General features: G+C 36.5%; 1 protein-coding gene across 4 annotated transcripts in view; it reads right to left on the reverse strand.

The window, feature by feature from the left end:
• Positions 1 to 18,356, reverse strand: part of CADM2 (cell adhesion molecule 2) — a 1,106,513-nt gene that overhangs the window by 158,187 nt on the left and 929,970 nt on the right. The gene's annotated exons all lie outside the window — the stretch shown is intronic.

Consider the following 18,356-nt stretch of genomic DNA (forward strand, 5'->3'; position numbering starts at 1 on the left):
CCCTTCTGCTCTCTTTTCTTTCTTTCCTCTGCAAGAAATTCCTAATTTTTATATCTCTCTATAGTTTTTATACCCAGCATCTAGGACAGTATCTGAAAGATTATAGATGCTTAATAAGTATGTTTTTAATTAATTAAAATAATGGTTGCAATCAGCCAGGTAAGGCTTCTTTTCCTTCTAGTAAGTAGATTCATTCCATGTCAATATGTATAATTTGGGGACAGTTGTCAGTCTTTAATTGATTTTCTTTGTAGTATATCTCTTTTTAAATCCTCTCATCAGTTTCTGTATTGGAAGGGTACAAAATCTAGAGGGATATGACAAAATATTTGGAATTAGACTAACTTTTTTCTTTTACTCAGATCTATATTTACCCTTTGTTTTTCAATTCTATCTTCGCTGTTTTCCACAGCCATTGTAATTCTCACTGCAGATCAACTAGATTAGAGTCCCATTTATCAGAACTTTCTAGAATCAGGAGTTCAGGCATTTACCATAGACAAAAGGGGGAAGAAAGGAGATTGGCAATATCACTAAAGAGAAAAAAACTAAATGAAAAATTGCCAAGTTAAAAATATACCGAGCTGTTAAATCTTTTCAATTCATATACATTTTTCCATTTAAATTTTACAAAGAAAATAGAGGAATAATATTACTAAACATTATCTATACTTACAGGGAAAAAGAAAATTATAAAATAATTTCATCTCTTATAGAGGCAAAATATAAAGACATTTTTTGAATATAAAATAAGAAAAATACAGATTTTATCTATGAAAAATTAGCAGGAAGTGAGAGACCAAAGGATATGTAAACATAAAAAGGGGAATATATTTTTAAGAAGATAAATTAGAATAATTTACGAGTCAATATTGTGAAAATCTATGAGTATGAAAAAGAAATTGGGGGCAACTCCTGAATATCATGCTAAATAAGTAGCTCTGCAGACTTTCTCTCCAGCTAAACAATCATAACTATTGAAAACTATTTTAAAACACACATACATATTTAAGGTCTCTGAAAATTGTGCCAAGGGCGTATAGCAAATGAACAAATAATTATTTTAAAAAACTAGCAAATCTTAGTAGAACAGATAGAGTCTACGGTATTTGAATCATGACTTTCTCCCTAATTCAACCTCATCCCCAACTCGGCATGAGGAAGACTGGATATGTGTACCCAAGGTGGAGATCCATGTTTCCTCAACCAAGGACTACGGTCCTTTCCAGAAGAGGCAGGCTGCCAGCATTTCTTATTTCAGTCATTATTACTCTCGGTTGCAGAGTCAAAATTCCAGGTGGTGTGGCTGAAAGGTTGGGGTGCTCTTCTTTCACCCAGTCCCTGCTCATATGCCAAGAATAAAGGGACCCCAAGAGCTCTCACTGTAGCTCACTTATAGAGGGGAGATTTCAATCCAGAAGAGACAAAGCAAGAAGACCGGAAGCTACCACCATTTTGCCCAGGGAAGAAGCCAGCTGTAACAGGGAAGTGTTTTTCTGAAGCTCTCTCTAAGGGAACCAACTATTTGGAACAGAGTTGGGGGAAGTTCAAAGTGGAGACTTTGGAGGAAAGCAAGTAAGAAAGCCATTGTATCTAGATGAGACAAGAAAGCTAAACCACAGGCCAGCTAGTTTATAAAAGAAAACCAGAGAAAGAGACAACGAGCAACGGCCTTCCTGTTGTCACAGGTTAAAGAAAATCTCAAAGACTGGCCTCAAGAAAAAACAAAACAAAACAAAAAAAGCCCAGCAAAGGATTCTGGATTTAAATGGATCAGGCTGTGGAACAACTTATGCACATAGCATTATTGAAAACAGTAGTGCAACCAGCTGACAAATAGTGAAGGGGAATCACTGGGTGTGATACTAACATAAGCAGAGAGCTTAACAGAGACAACAGGAAAGAAAGACATTCAGTGAGAGCACTACTGAAGCCATTATCATCCCAGAGTGACTGTGCACGTGCCAAAGCCTGTGATTCCTGAGGAATGACATCAGAGGCTTCACACTGCAATAGAAATACCTCCTCCAAATCAATAAACAATAAGCCAACAACAACAGGTACTTTTACAAAGGAACTCCCTTGACAATTGACTTTTCATCAAAACCAATGAAGGTCAGAAGGTAGTTGGGTAGCATATCCCAAGTGCTAAAAGAAGGAAAAATCTCAGATAAGAACCTTATATCCAGTAAAATTATTTTTCAAAAATGAAGGTGAAATAAAATATTTTTCAGGTAAACAAAATCTAAGAGAAGTTATTAAAGCAGTCCTGCCTTATAAGAAATGTTAAAGAAAGTTGGGCTAAAACAAATGATCTCATATAGAAAAGAAAAAAAAAAAGCACCAGTAAAGGTAATTGTATAATTAAAAAGAGGTTAAAATGGCATGTTTCTTCTTTTTTCTTCTCTTAAGTGATTACAAAATAATAATCAGAACAAAGATTCTTCAGGGAAACAGAATTAATGATGTAAAACAATTATTTATCATTGTATTACAGGGACTATGACATAAATAAATGCAATATATTTGACAATAACAGCACAAAGGAAGTGGATAAAAGTAAGGTTTTAGTAGAATAAAGAAATGATTCTAGGTGGTAACTTGAATTTGCAGGAAGAAATTAGGAGAATTAAAAACATATATAATATGTTTTATGGAACAAATTTTAGGTACTTGGTATCCTTGCTTTTCTCAGTTTCATTAAAGACATAACAGTATATGAAGTAATAATTGTAACCAAGTATTATCGTGTTTTTAACATATTAAAATGTAATATGTTTAACAACAATACTACAAAAATGGGAGAAAGAGCAAACTGCTATATTGTAGTAGCATTTCTATATCTTTTGAATTAGGTTATTATGAATCTGATTTAGATTCTGATGAGTTAATATATATGATATGCCTGAGAGCATCTACTAACTATATAATTCAAACATAAAGTGAAAAATTGTTACAGGAATTAAAATGTTAAACTAAAAATATTTACTTCATATAGCATAAAGTGGTAAAGAGTGAACATAAAACAAAAATGACATGAAACGTAGAAGATAAATGTAAAATCATGGATGAAAATAAACTTGTATCAATTACTGTAATATCATACATGGAAATTAACCAATATCAGTTATAAGATTACAGGTGAGTTGATTAAAAATTCAATCAAAAAGCGGAGATAATAAACCATATTTTTTAAATGATAAAAATATATGCTTTCTACAGGAGACACACTTTAGATTTGAAGATACAAATGGACTAAAAATAAAAGGATGAAAAATAACATATGATACAAATAGCAAGAGAAAGCTAGAGTGACTATACTAATATCAAAGCAGATTTTAAAATAAAATATGTTGTTAAAATAATGGAGAATATTTCAAAATGATAGAAAAGACCATCCATTAGAGAGATATAACAATTATAAGCATGTATACATCTATGTAAAGAGAGCACCCAAGGTATATGAAGCAGAAACCATTTAGTCCGGCAGTATTATTCTTAGGAATATACTCAAGAGAATTGAAAGCCTATTACTACAAAGAACCTGGCACCTAAATTTTTATAGCGGAGTTTTAAAATAATAGCCCCAAAGCATAAAAACCCAAATGTACATCAACTAATGAATGAATAAATAACACATGGAATATGCATACAATGATATATTATTTGGCAATTATAAAGAATAAAGTACTGATATATGCTACAACACAGATGGTATCAGCCTTTGCTAAGCTAGTCACAAAAAACACATAATATATACTTTTGTAGATGAAATGTCCACAGTAGGCAGATTTATACAGACAGAAAGTAGATTTGTGGTTGCTTACAGTTACGGTGGAGACAGTTGGGGGAAAGTCGGGAGTTATCACTAATAGGTTTCTTGTAGAATAATAAAAGTGTAAAATTGATTGTGGTGAGAGTTTCATAGTTCTGTGAATTTACTAAAAACTATTAAATTGTATACTTTACATGAATTTGATGACATGAATTATATCTAAATAATGTTTCTATGTGAAAACAAATAAAAATAGCTAACCCCATGTTTGGCTTCAATTTGGGAGGTATACAAATAACACTTTAAATTTAGAGTTACTGATTGAGAGAAAAACGTGACGGAAAGGTAAGATTGGTTATTCTCTTGGAAGATTCCCTTGGAAGACTTTTTATATAATGACTACTTTCAGCAAACAGAGTATTTTATTTCCAAACTAGTAAATAAAATAGCAGACAATGAGTGCACTTGAACTTCATGATCCAACTGTAATCTATACTATAACATAATGTAAGTAAAATAATCTATCTCAATCAACTTCCCATTACCAACACAAATGGAAGGTAATTTACCAACTCATTTAGATACTGCTACACTAAGATGCCGATGTGATCATATTGTGAAAAACTGTTTGGATCTAATGTCTTTTTATGTTTGTTTTTGTTTTGTTCTGTTTCTTGAGATGGAGTTTTGCTCTTGTCAGCCAGGCTGGAGTGCAATGGCGCCATCTTGGCTCACTGCAACCTCTGCCTCCCAAGTTCAAGCAATTCTGCCTCAGCCTCACCAGTAGCTGGGATTACAGGTGTGTACCACCATGCCCAGCTAATTTTTTTATTTTTCATAGACACAGGGTAATCAACTAATTAATGAGTTAATTTTAGTAAAATATGATTCATAAATTTTGTAAAATATCTTATGCATTCAAAGAAGGTCATTAGCCAAAGGTAATGGGAAAAGCTACCTTCTCCCCCTATGTGCCACAAGGATCATGAAGTGAATTTCCATGAAAAAAATCAAAGTTAAAGAATGAAAGAGGTATTTTCCTCGCATATGAAGAAGCCATAAAGGATTTTTTGGAAATAACCTGAAGAAAATCTGAGCAGTAATTAAGTCCCTCCATCACCGGATGAGAGCTATGGAGCTAGCAAATTTGAATATTTTTGTTATTATAATGTCAGGATTACTCATGGGCTTATGAGTGCTAGATGATTAAGGTATGCACTTGCTTTAACCCTTAAATTAAATACATTGATTAACAACATTAATTAATCACAAGTTTAAAAAGAAGCAATTTCTTTGGTCAATTCCTTGACACTAAGCAAAATCCAGTAAAAATTTTAAAAAAATGTTTGTATCTATCTCATGATATATACCAAAACTTTCTTTTCCATTCCAACAATGTATTCATAACAACACTAAATTCCTGTAACTAAGCAAAAGAATGTCTAACCTCAAAACTAGCATGACTTTTAATTTAAAATAGTCTGTCTAAGTATGGATATGTTTCCCTCTCATTCATTTTCATCTTTTAAATTTCTCATAAACCTTAAACAAGCAAATAGATTGAGACACACTACCATTGAAATAGAAGTATATTTCTCCACAATTCAAAACAAAATGACGAAGACTACTCCTTCTAGTCCAGATGAAGTAACAGAGACAAATTTACCTCTCACCTGAAAACAACAGTTCTTAAAGTAATTGAACATCATAATGAAAAATGATCTCTTAGAGATGAAAAATAAATGAGATGAACCCTAAAATTGTCCCTGCTTAATATCTCGAGAGATTTTACATGATGCGTTGCATGGAGGGGAACCCATGCAGAATTTGGTGGCCTCTTTGAGTTAAGGTGATGAAGCTGGGAGCCTGAGAAGGCAAAATCAGTTTGCAGAGCAGAGTACCAAGAAGAAGAGAGATGGACAACGAGTGGACTCCAGACATCCATAGTGCTCCCCCCATTATTTGCTTAAGAACTAATCAGTGCATCTGTGTAAGGAAACTGAGGCTGGGACAAGATCTATTTGAAAGGATTAGAGGAAATTGCATATGATGTTCAAACAGGACTGTATATGGCACCTATTGCATCAGCCAGAACCAAAATCCTTACAATTGAGGGCACTGGATACACAGAAAAATTTTACATCAATAAACAGGAAAAACATAATTCCTAGTCAAATACTGGTCTGCTCCCACTTAATAAATTTTTTAAAACCTCTGAAAGGACTAACCTCTAAATAACTTGACTAGAATAAAGCTCAAGAATATTTATAGCAATATGAAAATATACAACAATAAAAAGGTAAATTTACAGCATCTGGAATCTAATAAAAAAAAACATAACGCATTCAAAGAAGCAGGAAAATGCTGTCTACAATGAGGAAATAAATCAATCAATGGAAACTGACCCCAAAATAATTCACCTCGTAGTAATAACAAAGGCATTAAAAATACAAAAATTAACTCAAAATGGATTCAAAACCTAAACCTAAATGGCAAAATGTATATGTATAATTTTTGTGATCTTGCATTAGATAAAAATTTCTCACATACAAAACTGAAGCATGATTCATAGAACTAAAATATAACAGTAATACAGCTGAGTGCGGTGGCTCACACCTGTAATCCCAGCACTCTGGGAGGCCAAGGTGGGTGGATCGCCTGAGGTCAGGAGTTCAAGACCAGCCTGGTCAAAATGACGAAACCCTGTTTCTACTAACATTACAAAAATTAGCCAGGCATGTTGGTGCACGCCTGTAATCCCAGCTACTCAGGAGGCTGACAGGAGAATTGCTCCAACCCGGGAGGCAGAGGTTGCAGTGAGCCAAGATTGCACCACTGCACTCCAACCTGGGAGACAGAGTGAGACTCCATCTCAAAAAAAAAAAAAAAAAATATATATATATATATATATATATATACACACAATAAATGAATTGGATTTTATGAAGTAGTACAAACATTTTGGAAAATGGCAAGGTATTTTAAAAATTAAATATATGGCTACCATATAATCCAGCTAGTCTGCATCTAGGCATTTGCCTACGAAAAATGAAGACAAATGGCCATACAAAATTTCATCCACAAATGTTCACAGTAGCTTTATTATAATATCTGCAAACTATAAACAACCTGAATGTCCATCACTGGGTAAACAGGTAACTAACTGTGGTGTATATATCCATACAATAGAATACTATTCAGCAAGAAAACAGAGAAGAAACTATGTACATGCAACAACATGAATGAGTCTCAAATACTTATGTTGAGACTCAATAAAAAAGAAAGATATGTACAAATGCTATGATTCCTTTTATGCAAAATTGCAGAAAATGCAAACTAATCTATTGTACCATAAAGCAGAACAATCGTTTCCTGGGGCTGAGGTGGAGAGTGGGAAGAGAAGGTACAGGGAAGGTGTTAGAAACGATATGAATAAACTTTTGGGGATAATAAATACATTTTTTATCTTGTTTGTGGTGATGTTTTCACTACTACAGACATTTGTCAAAACTTAATAAATTGCAAAATTTAAATATCTATAGACTGATTTTTGTCAATTATATCTTAATAAATTTATTTTTAAAATAAATATGAGAAAGTAAAGACAACGATTTCTGGTGATTATTCTTTCAACTCAACCACTCAATATACACCTGGAACAATCGTTATATCTCCTTCTATAGAGTGACTTACGTATCTCCTAGTATTACCTGAGTCTTGAAGTAGTGCATTTAACACCACTGAGAAAACTTCAAGCTATGTGCACGCACACACAGATATACATACCCACATTTAAATGCTATTAATTTTTTTTTTCTCACTTTATATAGTGCCCAGCACGTTCTGGATGAAATGGCAAGACCACTTTCAAAGCAGTAAGTATAAGTAAAGGAACATAAAAATAATAGATCGAGCCGGGCGCGGTGGCTCATGCTTGTAATCCCAGCACTTTGGGAGGCCGAGGCAGGCGGATCACGAGGTCAGGAGATCGAGACCACGGTGAAACCCCGTCTCTACTAAAAATACAAAAAATTAGCCGGGCGTGGTGGCAGGCGCCTGTAGTCCCAGCTACTCGGAGAGGCTGAGGCAGGAGAATGGTGTGAACCCTGGAGGCGGAGCTTGCAGTGAGCCGAGATTGCGCCACTGCACTCCAGCCTGGGCGACAGAGCGAGACTCCGTCTCAAAAAATAAATAAATAAATAAATAAAATAATAGATCGATGGCATATACTATAAGTTTAAATAATGATATTTTAAATTCATTCTTATTATACATGATGCAGGGACTTTAAACTCAGGGGACACAAATCTCTTCCTCTTCTTTTATGTTTCATTTCAAAGAATTTGCAATGTCTGGTTTACATGTTAATATTTTACTCATTCAAATTAAGGTTTTATACAACTGATGTTAAATGAGTCCTTAGGACAAAACCAGTTTTGCAACACCAAATAAAATAAATAAAAATGTAATCTACCATTTATCAAGTAGTTTCCACAAAGCTTAATTCAAAAAAAAGTAAAACAAGCAAGCAAGAAATAAAGAAAGAAATAAAAAAATAGAGTTATATGGCCAGAGAATATTACTAAGATGTAGGTTAAAGCAATTATTGTCATAATTCTCAGAAACATTAATAATGCTAACGTACATCCTGATTCTATATTACAGAATCCTCCTCTAAGAAAGAACTCATAAGGTACACAGAATGTTGAGTCATTTTCTAAATTTAGTACTTTAGGAAGCCCCTTCCTTTCTTTCCTAAATACCTATTAATGCTTTGCTTATTAGTCTCTAATCCCACGGGTTCTGAAACTCTATTAATAATAAGGAACATTACAGATACATGAGAAATAATGGAATTTTTAGGCCTGACAACCAGGAATTCTGACTTAGTAAGTCTACTTTAAAACCAAGAATCTGCATTTTGTGAACTACCACCTGAGGTGATTCTAATCTAAGTGGTCTAAAGGACACTTTTTGAGAAACACAGCATTCAGAAATTCACTCTTCTCCAACTGCCGATATATTATTTACTAAGTAGCTTACAGTAAAATTATGCTATGTTTTGCCAACTTGAAAATTAGAAGCTGCACTATCTTTGATTGACATTAAAATGTATGGCAAGAACCTACTCACACAAGGAAACATAGCTAATGTCAATTTGAGCTTAATGGCCAAACATTTTGAAACACATGGTATATAATAAGTAAATAAGGCTTATAGAATAATGGCAATACCATTAGATACTGGCAAATTTCAATGACCCACTACAGAGTCCAGCTTTGGTGGCTAACCAGGTGTACACAGCATAATTCTCAGGGCAGGGAGCACATGTGGAGAGAAGTTCTGTTTGAAGCATACTGTACACATAATGAGAAATGGCTATTTTAAAAGGCTAAAACAAACATTTCTTATTACAGAATGGCAGATCTTTATATAGTCAAAATCTCTTTCCTCATTATAAGTCACTTAACTTCAAAAACCTACTGTAAGCATAACCTTTTAAATTCTGTATAATTACTTCAACCTCAAACTTTTTTCTCTTTTATTTGAGACAAGGTCTTACTACGTCGCCCAGGTTAGAATGCAGTGGTGCTATCATGGCTCTCTGCAACCTCCAACTTCCAGATTCAAATGATCTTCCAACCTCAGCCTCCTAAGCAGCTGAGACTAATGTGCCACCACACCCAGCTAATTTTTAAATTTTTTGTAGAGAGAGGATCTCATTATTTTGTCCAGGCTGATGTCCAAGTCTTGGGTTCAATTGATCCCCCTGCCTCAGCCCCACAAAGGGCTGGGATTACAGGCATGGGCCACTGTGCCCAGCCTTAACCTCAACATTTTAAAGAATGAACTGTATTAGTCCATTCTCACACTACTAATAAAGACACCCCCAAGGCTGAGTAATTTATAAAGAAAAAGAGGTTTAATGGACTCACAGTTCCATATGGCTGGGGTGGCCTCATGGCAGAAAGCAAAGGAGGAGCAAAGGCTTGGGAGGCCTCATGGCAGAAAGCACAGGAGGAGCAAAGGCACATCTTCCACGGCAGCAGGCAAGAGAGAGTGTGCAGGGGAATTGCCCTTTATATAACCATCAGATCTCATGAGACTTATTCACTATTATGAGAACAGCATGGGAAAACTTCCCCCACGATTCATTTACCTCCCACTGGGTCCCTCCCATAACACATGGGAATTATGGGATCTACAATTCAAGATAAGATTTGGATGGGGACACAGATTGCCCCCACATTTCAAAAGCAATCGTGCCTTCCCAACAGTCCCCTGAAGTCTTAACTCATTTCAGCATTAACTCAAAAGTCCACAGCCTGAAGTCTCATCTGAGACAAGGCTAGTCCCTTCTGCCTATGAGCCTGTAAAATCAAATGTAGTTAGTTACTTCTTAGATAAAATGGGGGTATAGTTATTTGGTAAATACACCTGTTGCAAATGGGAGAAATTGGCCAAAATGAAAGATCTACAGGCCCTGTGCATTGTCACAATCTGGCAGGGCAGCCAAATCTTAAAGCTCTGAAATGATCTCCTTTGACTCTATGTCTCACATCCAGGTTGCACTGATGCAAGAGGTGGGCTCCCACGTCCAGGTCACACTGATGCAAGAAGTAGGCTCCCATGACCTTAGGCAACTGCACCCCCATGGCTATGTAGGGTACAGCCCCTCTCCCAGCTGCATTCATAGCAGGCGTGAGTGTCTGCAGCTATTCCAGGTGCAGGCTTCAAGCATTCAGTGGATCCACCATTCTCAGGTCTGGAGGACAGTGGCTCTCTTCTCACAGCTCCACTAGGCAGTGCCTCAGTCGGGACTCTCTGTGGGGGTTATGACCCCAATTTTCCTTCCTCATTGCCCTAGCAGAAGTTCTCCATGAGGGCCCTGCCCCTGCAGCAAACTTCTGCTTTGACATCCAGGCATTTCCATACATCCTCTGAAATCTAGGCAGAGGTTCCAGAATCTCAATTCTTGACTTTTTGCACCCATAAGCTCAACATCGCATGTAAGCCACTAAGGCTTGGGACTTGCACCCTCTGAAGCAGCATCCTGAGCTGTATGTTGGCCCCTTTTAGCCACAGCTAGAGCTGAAGCAGCTGGGGTGCAAGGCAACATGTCCAGAGGCTGCACACAACAGAAGTCCCTGGACCTGGCCCAGGAAACCATATTTCCCTTCTAGGCCTCTGGGCCTGTAATGTGGGGGCTGCCCTGAAGGTCTCTGACATGCCCTGGAGACATTTTCCTCACTGTCTTGGTGATCAACATTTGGCTCCTAATTACTTATGCAAATTTTTGCAGCCCACTTGAATTTCTCCCCAGAAAATGAGGTTTTCTTTTTTTTTTTTTATGATACTTTAAGTTCTAGGGTACATGTGCACAACGTGCAGGTTTGTTACATATGTATACATGTGCCATGTTGGTGTGCTGCACCCATTAACTCATCATTTACATTAGGTATATCTCCTAATGCTATCCCTCCCTGCTTCCTCTACCCCACAACAGGCCCCGGTGTGTGATGTTCTCCTTCCTGTGTCCATGAGTTCTCACTGTTCAATTCCCACCTATGAGTGAGAACATGCAGGGTTTGGTTTTTTGTCCTTACAATAGTTTGCTGAGAATGATGGTTTCCAGCTTCATCCATGTCCCTACAAAGGACATGAACTCATCATTTTTTATGGCTGCATAGTATTCCATGGTGTATATGTGCCAGATTTTCTTAATCCAGTCTATCTTTGTTGGACATTTGGCTTGGTTCCAATTCTTTGCTATTGTGAATAGTGCCGCAATAAACATACGTGTGCATGTGACTTTATAGCAGCATGATTTATAATCCTTTGGGTATATACCCAGTAATGGGATTGCCGGGTCAAATAGTATCTCTAGTTCTAGATCCCTGAGGAATCGCCACACTGACTTCCACAATGGTTGAACTAGTTTACAGTCCCACCAACAGTGTAAAAGTGTTCCTATTTCTCCACATCCTCTCCAGCACCTGTTGTTTCCTGACTTTTTAATGATGGCCATTCTAACTGGTGTGAGATGGTATCTCATTGTGGTTTTGATTTGCATTTCTCTGATGGCCAGTGATGATGAGCATTTTTTCATGTGTCTTCTGGCTGCATAAATGTCTTCTTTTGAGAAATGCCTGTTCATATCCTTCGCCAACTTGTGAGGGGGTTGTTTGTTTTTTTCTTGTAAATTTGTTTGAGTTCATTGTAGATTCTGGTTATTAGCCCTTTGTCAGATGAGTAGATTGCAAAAATTTTCTTCCATTCTGAAGGTTGCCTGTTCACTCTGATGGTAGTTTCTTTTGCTGTGCAGAAGCTCTTTAGTTTAATTAGATCCCATTTGTCAATTTTGGCTTTTGTTGCCATTGCTTTTGGTGTTTTAGACATGAAGTCCTTGCCCATGCCTATGTCCTGAATGGTATTGCCTAGGTTTTCTTCTAGGGTTTTTATGGTTTTAGGTCTAACATTTGAGTCTTTAATCCATCTTGAATTAATTTTTGTATAAGGTGTAATGAAGGGATCCAGTTTCAGCTTTCTACATATGGCTAGCCAGTTTTCCTAGCACCATTTATTAAATAGGGAATTGTTTCCCCAGAAAATGGGGTTTTCTTTTCTACTGCATCAGCAGGCTGCAAATTTCCCCTACTTTTATGCTCTGCTTTCTCTTTAATGTTTTACCACTCAGAAATTTCTTCTGCCATATACTCTAAATTATCTCTCTCAAGTTCAATTGTTCCACAGATCTCTATGGCAGTGGCAAAATGCCACCAATCTCTTTGCATGGCAAGGATGACCTTTACTCCCGTTCCCAACAAGTTTCTCATCTCCCTCTGAGACCACCTGAGGCTGAACTTTGTTGTCCATATCACTATTAGCATTTTGATCAAAGCCATTCAAGAAGTCTCTAGGAAGTGCCAAAGTTTCCCACATCTTCCTGCTTTCTGAGCCCTCCAAATCTCTAGGCAGGTCTAAACTTTCCCACATTTTCCTGTCTTCTTCTGAGACCTCCAAACTGTCCCTATCTTTCTGCCTGTTACCCAGTTTCAGAGTCACCTCCACATTTTTGGGTAACTTTACAGCAGTGTCTCATTAGTGTATTAGTCTGTCTCACGCTGCTAATACAGACATACCTGAGATGAGTAATTTATAAAGAAAAAGAGGGTTAATGGACTCACAATTCCACATGGCTGGGGAGGCCTCACTATCATGGAGGAAGGCGAAGGAAGAGCAAAGGCACATCTTACATGGTGGCAGACAAGAGAGCGCATGCAGGGGAATAGCCTTTATAAAACCATCAGATCTCATGAGACTTATTCACTATCATGGGAACAGCCTGGGAAAAACACACCCCCATGATTCAATTACCTCCCACCAGGTCCTTCCCACGACATACGGGGATTGTGAGTGAGGAATCAAGGTATGGGTAAGCCGTGTTCTCTGCTCAGTGTCACTTGGCTAAATAAAGATGTTAGCTGGGGCTATAGTTTCAATCTGAGTTAGGGTCCTCTTCAAGCTCTCTGATTGTTAGTAAATTAATTTCCTTGAGACTATACGTCTGATGTCCCTATGTTCTCACTAGCTATCACCTGGGACTGCTTTCAGCTCCTAGAGATCACCCACAGTTCTTTGCCACATGGCATCCGTAAACAATTCACAGCATAGCTATTTGTTTTCTTCTAGGCCAGGAAAATAATGTCTCTCTGACTCTACCCCTTCTTAAAGACCTCGCCTAATTATATGAGGCCCATCCTTTCCCTTTGATGAACTCAAAAGGGGCCCACAGTGATAACTGCAAAACCCATTTTGTAATATAAGGTATCATATTCGAGGCAATCATATCATATCATATTCACAATTATCTCCTGCACACTAGGGGAAGGGTCTATACAAGGGTGTGGATAATTAAGAGTTATCATAGAATGCTGCCTAATGCATTAATGTAAAAGCTAGTTAGGTAGAAAAGATCTCTAAGTTTTGTAATAGTAAATCCTCAAACTGCACAGAACTAAACTTATACATGGAATGATAAGTTTAATGTAAATGTAAGCTCTCAGGGAGCTGACAGACTTAGGAAGGCAATGCACATCTTTTCTCACACTAAGTAGCAGATATTCACTTTCTTGCTATGCAGAAGATTAAAGGCTGCAGTGAAACTACCTGTGGTTTTGGATGCAGCTCTGCCCAGAGGCACCAAAGGGATTTCTGAGTAAAACTCACATAGAGGGGATAAAAAACAGAGTTGGATGAAATTATGATTGTTTCATTTTACTTTTGAAAGCTTATTAAAAAAAAGTCTCACTATTGCCTATAGAATAAGTTTCAAACCCTTAATCTGGAATAAAAGCTCTTTCATGACATAACTGAACCCTGCCTCTCTGTTTACTTCTCATGCCGGTACCACACATAAAGTTTCGTAGTTATTTCAATCACATGCAGTTACTCTGCATAGATATATGAAATTCATTCCTTCAAAGTGTCCTACCACCTACTTTTGTCCCAAACACATATGATGAATTCCACTCCTTTGTGAAAGAAAATAGGAATCTCAGGATCCCAAAATCACTGCACCAAAGGGAAAGTTAAGCTTGGGATCTCAATAATGAAGAAAAAAAAAAAAAGCCTTTCACTAACTGATAGCTACAATTTCACAAACCTATGTCATAGCCTTATAATAATAGAAGGCCATGTATCTCCCCAAATGATCTCTCTCCAAAATTACTGACAAGGAAATTCCTTCTGGGTCCGATAATCTATCAGAATACATGCCTTCCCTATAAACTAGCCCTAAAACAGAGTTCTGTACATTCTAACCATGACAATGCAAATTACCAGCTTTTCTTCATAGGTATGAAACAAAGAAAGACTAGAGATAATCCCTCTGCCTATCCAAGACCAGTGCATAATTGACTCCTTCCTTCACTTCATCTGTTCACATGGTTATCTTATGTAAAATGTAGATTGACTGAGTGAGAGACAAGTGCATAATTTACTTTTCCCCTACTCTCTCATGTAAAATATAGATGAACTGAGAGCTAATCAAACCCTCACAAGAATGTAACCACTTGCCTCATTGTCTACCCTTCCCCCAAACCCCTTTTTTCCCTTCTTATTCCCCTCCTGCTTGCTCTTTCCCCTTTAAATATTGAAGTCCTCCAAACCCTTTTTGGAAAAGGCACAGACCAGAGATGTTTCTGTGATTTGTGTTATTTTCTTGGGCACGTCCTCAACCTTGGCAAAATAAACCTCAAGATCAACTGAGACTTGCCTCTGTCACTGTTTGCTTTATACATTGTTTAAGACACATTTACTGCATAAACAGATCTTTACTGAGTGCCTGCTTCCATCAATGAACTGTTGTTAACCTCTCCCACCAAGTAGGGCTGATATCTGCTACTTCTGCACAAAACTGTAGCCAGTTCATATACCTGTGCTTGTTACATCTTATGTTTTTATGTCTCTTTCTCAACTGTGAAAGCCTGGGAGGAATATTTTTGTTTTATTTGTTTATATTTCTAGGACTAATTCAGGAATTGGTACAACTCATCATGATTTCCTGAAAATAAAAATTACAGTGATAATGATAATAATATCTAAAATGTATTCAGTGATTCCTTGTAGTCTGAAAACACTTCATTCATATCATTTTATACAGAATTCTTGCAAAAGCACTCTGAGGCAACCATTATTATCCTTATTTAGCAAAGGAGAAAAAGAAAGCTCAGAGACAGAGGCAGGACTTCTGTATAGTTTACTGATAATCCTCATTTTATATTCTTCATACCAACGTGATCCTGAAACAGGAGCGTCAATATCATTCACACATTTAACACAACGGTAAACACGCACAATTTCAGGCTCCCCCGTGGGCCTGCTCCACCAGAAAATCTTGGATCAAGGCCTGATAATCTGAGATTCAGCAAGCCCTGTACTTGATGATGCCCTGTGCTTAATGGCTACAGCTTCAGAACCACTGTTCTATAATCAAGTATGGACATATTCTGGCCAAGAAAATGTGATAAACTGGCACTTTCAAGTGACTTTTACCCAGAAACTTGGATATAAAATTAATATATTAGGTAGTGATAGAGAAAAGATAAAGATTTGTATAAACGTTTCTATTTTTAGGAAAATATTCTCCATAACATGTTTGATAACCCCAAAGACATCTTAAACAGCTGCAGGTCAAGTTTCTTGGTTTCTCATTTCCATCTTCACTAATGCACCATAGAATACTGTGAAATTGAGAGGCATTTTAACAATTTCTTATTGAATTGAATTTAATTGAATTTGATTACCCTGTCTTTTCCGTTTGCCTTATTTTATGCTAGGGAGTGTGTTTTTAAAATGTGTCAAGTGATATTATACTAAAAACAGTTAGATGGTAATAAGAAGTCAAACTTTTATCCCTGAAAAGACAAAATAGTGCCAGATAATGTGGATTACTCCTTTAAATAAGGAGGATTTGCTAACGCAGAAGAGTGAAATTTTGCTTAGCACATCCAGAAACAGCGACTATAGTGAATATTCACTTTGTGCTGTAGTCTTTACCTACCTGTATTCACATATACACTTACAAAAATAAAATATATGCCACTCAGAAAGGTCACCACCTGGTTAGGTAGACAAATAATGTAAACATGCTAAAGAATTATATGATTAGATAGATAGATACCTAGATACATAGACAGATAGATGCAAGTGTAGAGATGAATGCTCTGTAAATGGCAGTGCATTGAAGAGCATAGAAAAAATGGGATATTCACAAGTTTTCAATACAGCATAGAACCATATTCTGATTCTGTACCTGTTTCTGTCTTCATTGTTGTTCTGATCTTGATTCACATGATTTTAAACTATGTTGTTTGCAAGATTAAACTTTTCGTATTTCTTCATATGAGTAAAAATCTTTCCCCTCCTGCTCAATGTATGATTAAATCTGTTTGGCATTTAAAACAGAGGCCAATTTTGTCAAAAATTCACTTCCTTTATAAATGTCTGAGTATATCATGGGTTTGTCATGCAGCTACAATGTGAAAAACAATCAATCAGTATGAATGAGGTACTTAATATGTGAAAGTGTATGACCTCCTTGAGGATACAAGGGAGGCAAATCCTTGGAACAAAAATAAAATAATAAGAAAGTGAGAAGTGAGTAAACAACTAATTAATTAACTAATTGTGTCAGAATTTAGGAAGAAAAAACATGTAGGTAATAAAGTAATTCATTGAAAGATTGTATCTAAGAAGTGCATTTTAGTGTAAGCCAAGACCTTCACACAAAAGGAAATATGTGATGTGTAAGAGTTCACTGCCTGGAGAATTCTTACAGGATACAGGAAGCAGATTTTAAATTTATTCTAAAGTTTAGGGCTTTCCATTAGAAATGCTTAAGCAGAAAAGTGCCTGGATCAGATTCTTGTTGTAGTAAGATAACTCTGGAAGCAGTGTGGAACATCCATTAAAGAGAGATCTAACCAAGTCCAGAAATGTCCAGACTAACATATCCTAGAGGCAGAATTAGAATGGATGTTACTGAGCCTTGACAGAATTCAAGAATCAGGCTACACAGTAACCTGAAATTTAATTTAGCATAATAAGATGTCTAACTTGTGTCTTGGGACTTGTATTTCTCAAAATGTAATGCAATAATGTATATTTATAAGAAATACTAAGGCAAGAGTAGTTATCAGGGTAAAATTATGGATAAGGGCCTTTTTTGGGAAAAACATGCAGAGAAAGAGTAATTAAAACAGGAAATTGATAAAAATAATTGTATGGATTATAATCACAATTTCTCAGTAATACAGGCAATCTTATCTGCTAAGCCTGCATGCCCATTACAAAGATTTAATTAGTGTGATATAAGGTATCACAATTATAGGTTAAAATATTCAGAACGTCTGAGCACGGTGGCTCACACCTGCAATCCTTGCACTTTAGGAGGCTGAGGCAGGAGGGTCACTTTAGCCCAGAAGTTCGAGACCAGCCTAGGCAACATAGCATGATCTCTACAAAAAATAAAACAAGTTAGCCAAGCATGGTCATGCACGCCTGTATTCCCAACTACTCAGGAGGCTGAGGCGGGAAAATCACTGGAGCCTAGCAGTGCGAGGTACAGTGAGCTATGATCGTACCACTGCATTCCAGCCTGGGTGAGACAGCAAGACCCTATCTCTTAAAAATAAATAGATAAATAACATTTTAAAATAAGCAGAATGGTTTGCATAAACCTGTTTCATAGAAGATAATGTTGAAAATAATACATATTACATAGGAAATATGTTTTAATAATCATCATAAACAATTCTTAAATACCAAGCCATCTCCCTTATAAACTTATTCCCCTCCTAAAGAATGTATGAGTGTGTGTGTGTGTGTGTGTGTGTGTGTGTGATAGAGAGAGAGAGTTTAAATTTACATGTATAAAGAATTTAAAGTATGCACTTTTACTTAAGACAAGTACACATTTTTGCCTTTGGTGAGAATTAACAGGAATCAAATTTATTGATGTTTAACCAGTTTTATTCTCAGAACACTATAATTCCCAAAACTAAGCTGAAGAAATAAT

The sequence above is a fragment of the Nomascus leucogenys genome, chromosome 21 (genome assembly GCF_006542625.1).
Source record: "Nomascus leucogenys isolate Asia chromosome 21, Asia_NLE_v1, whole genome shotgun sequence".
Classification (NCBI taxonomy): Eukaryota; Metazoa; Chordata; class Mammalia; order Primates; family Hylobatidae; genus Nomascus; species Nomascus leucogenys.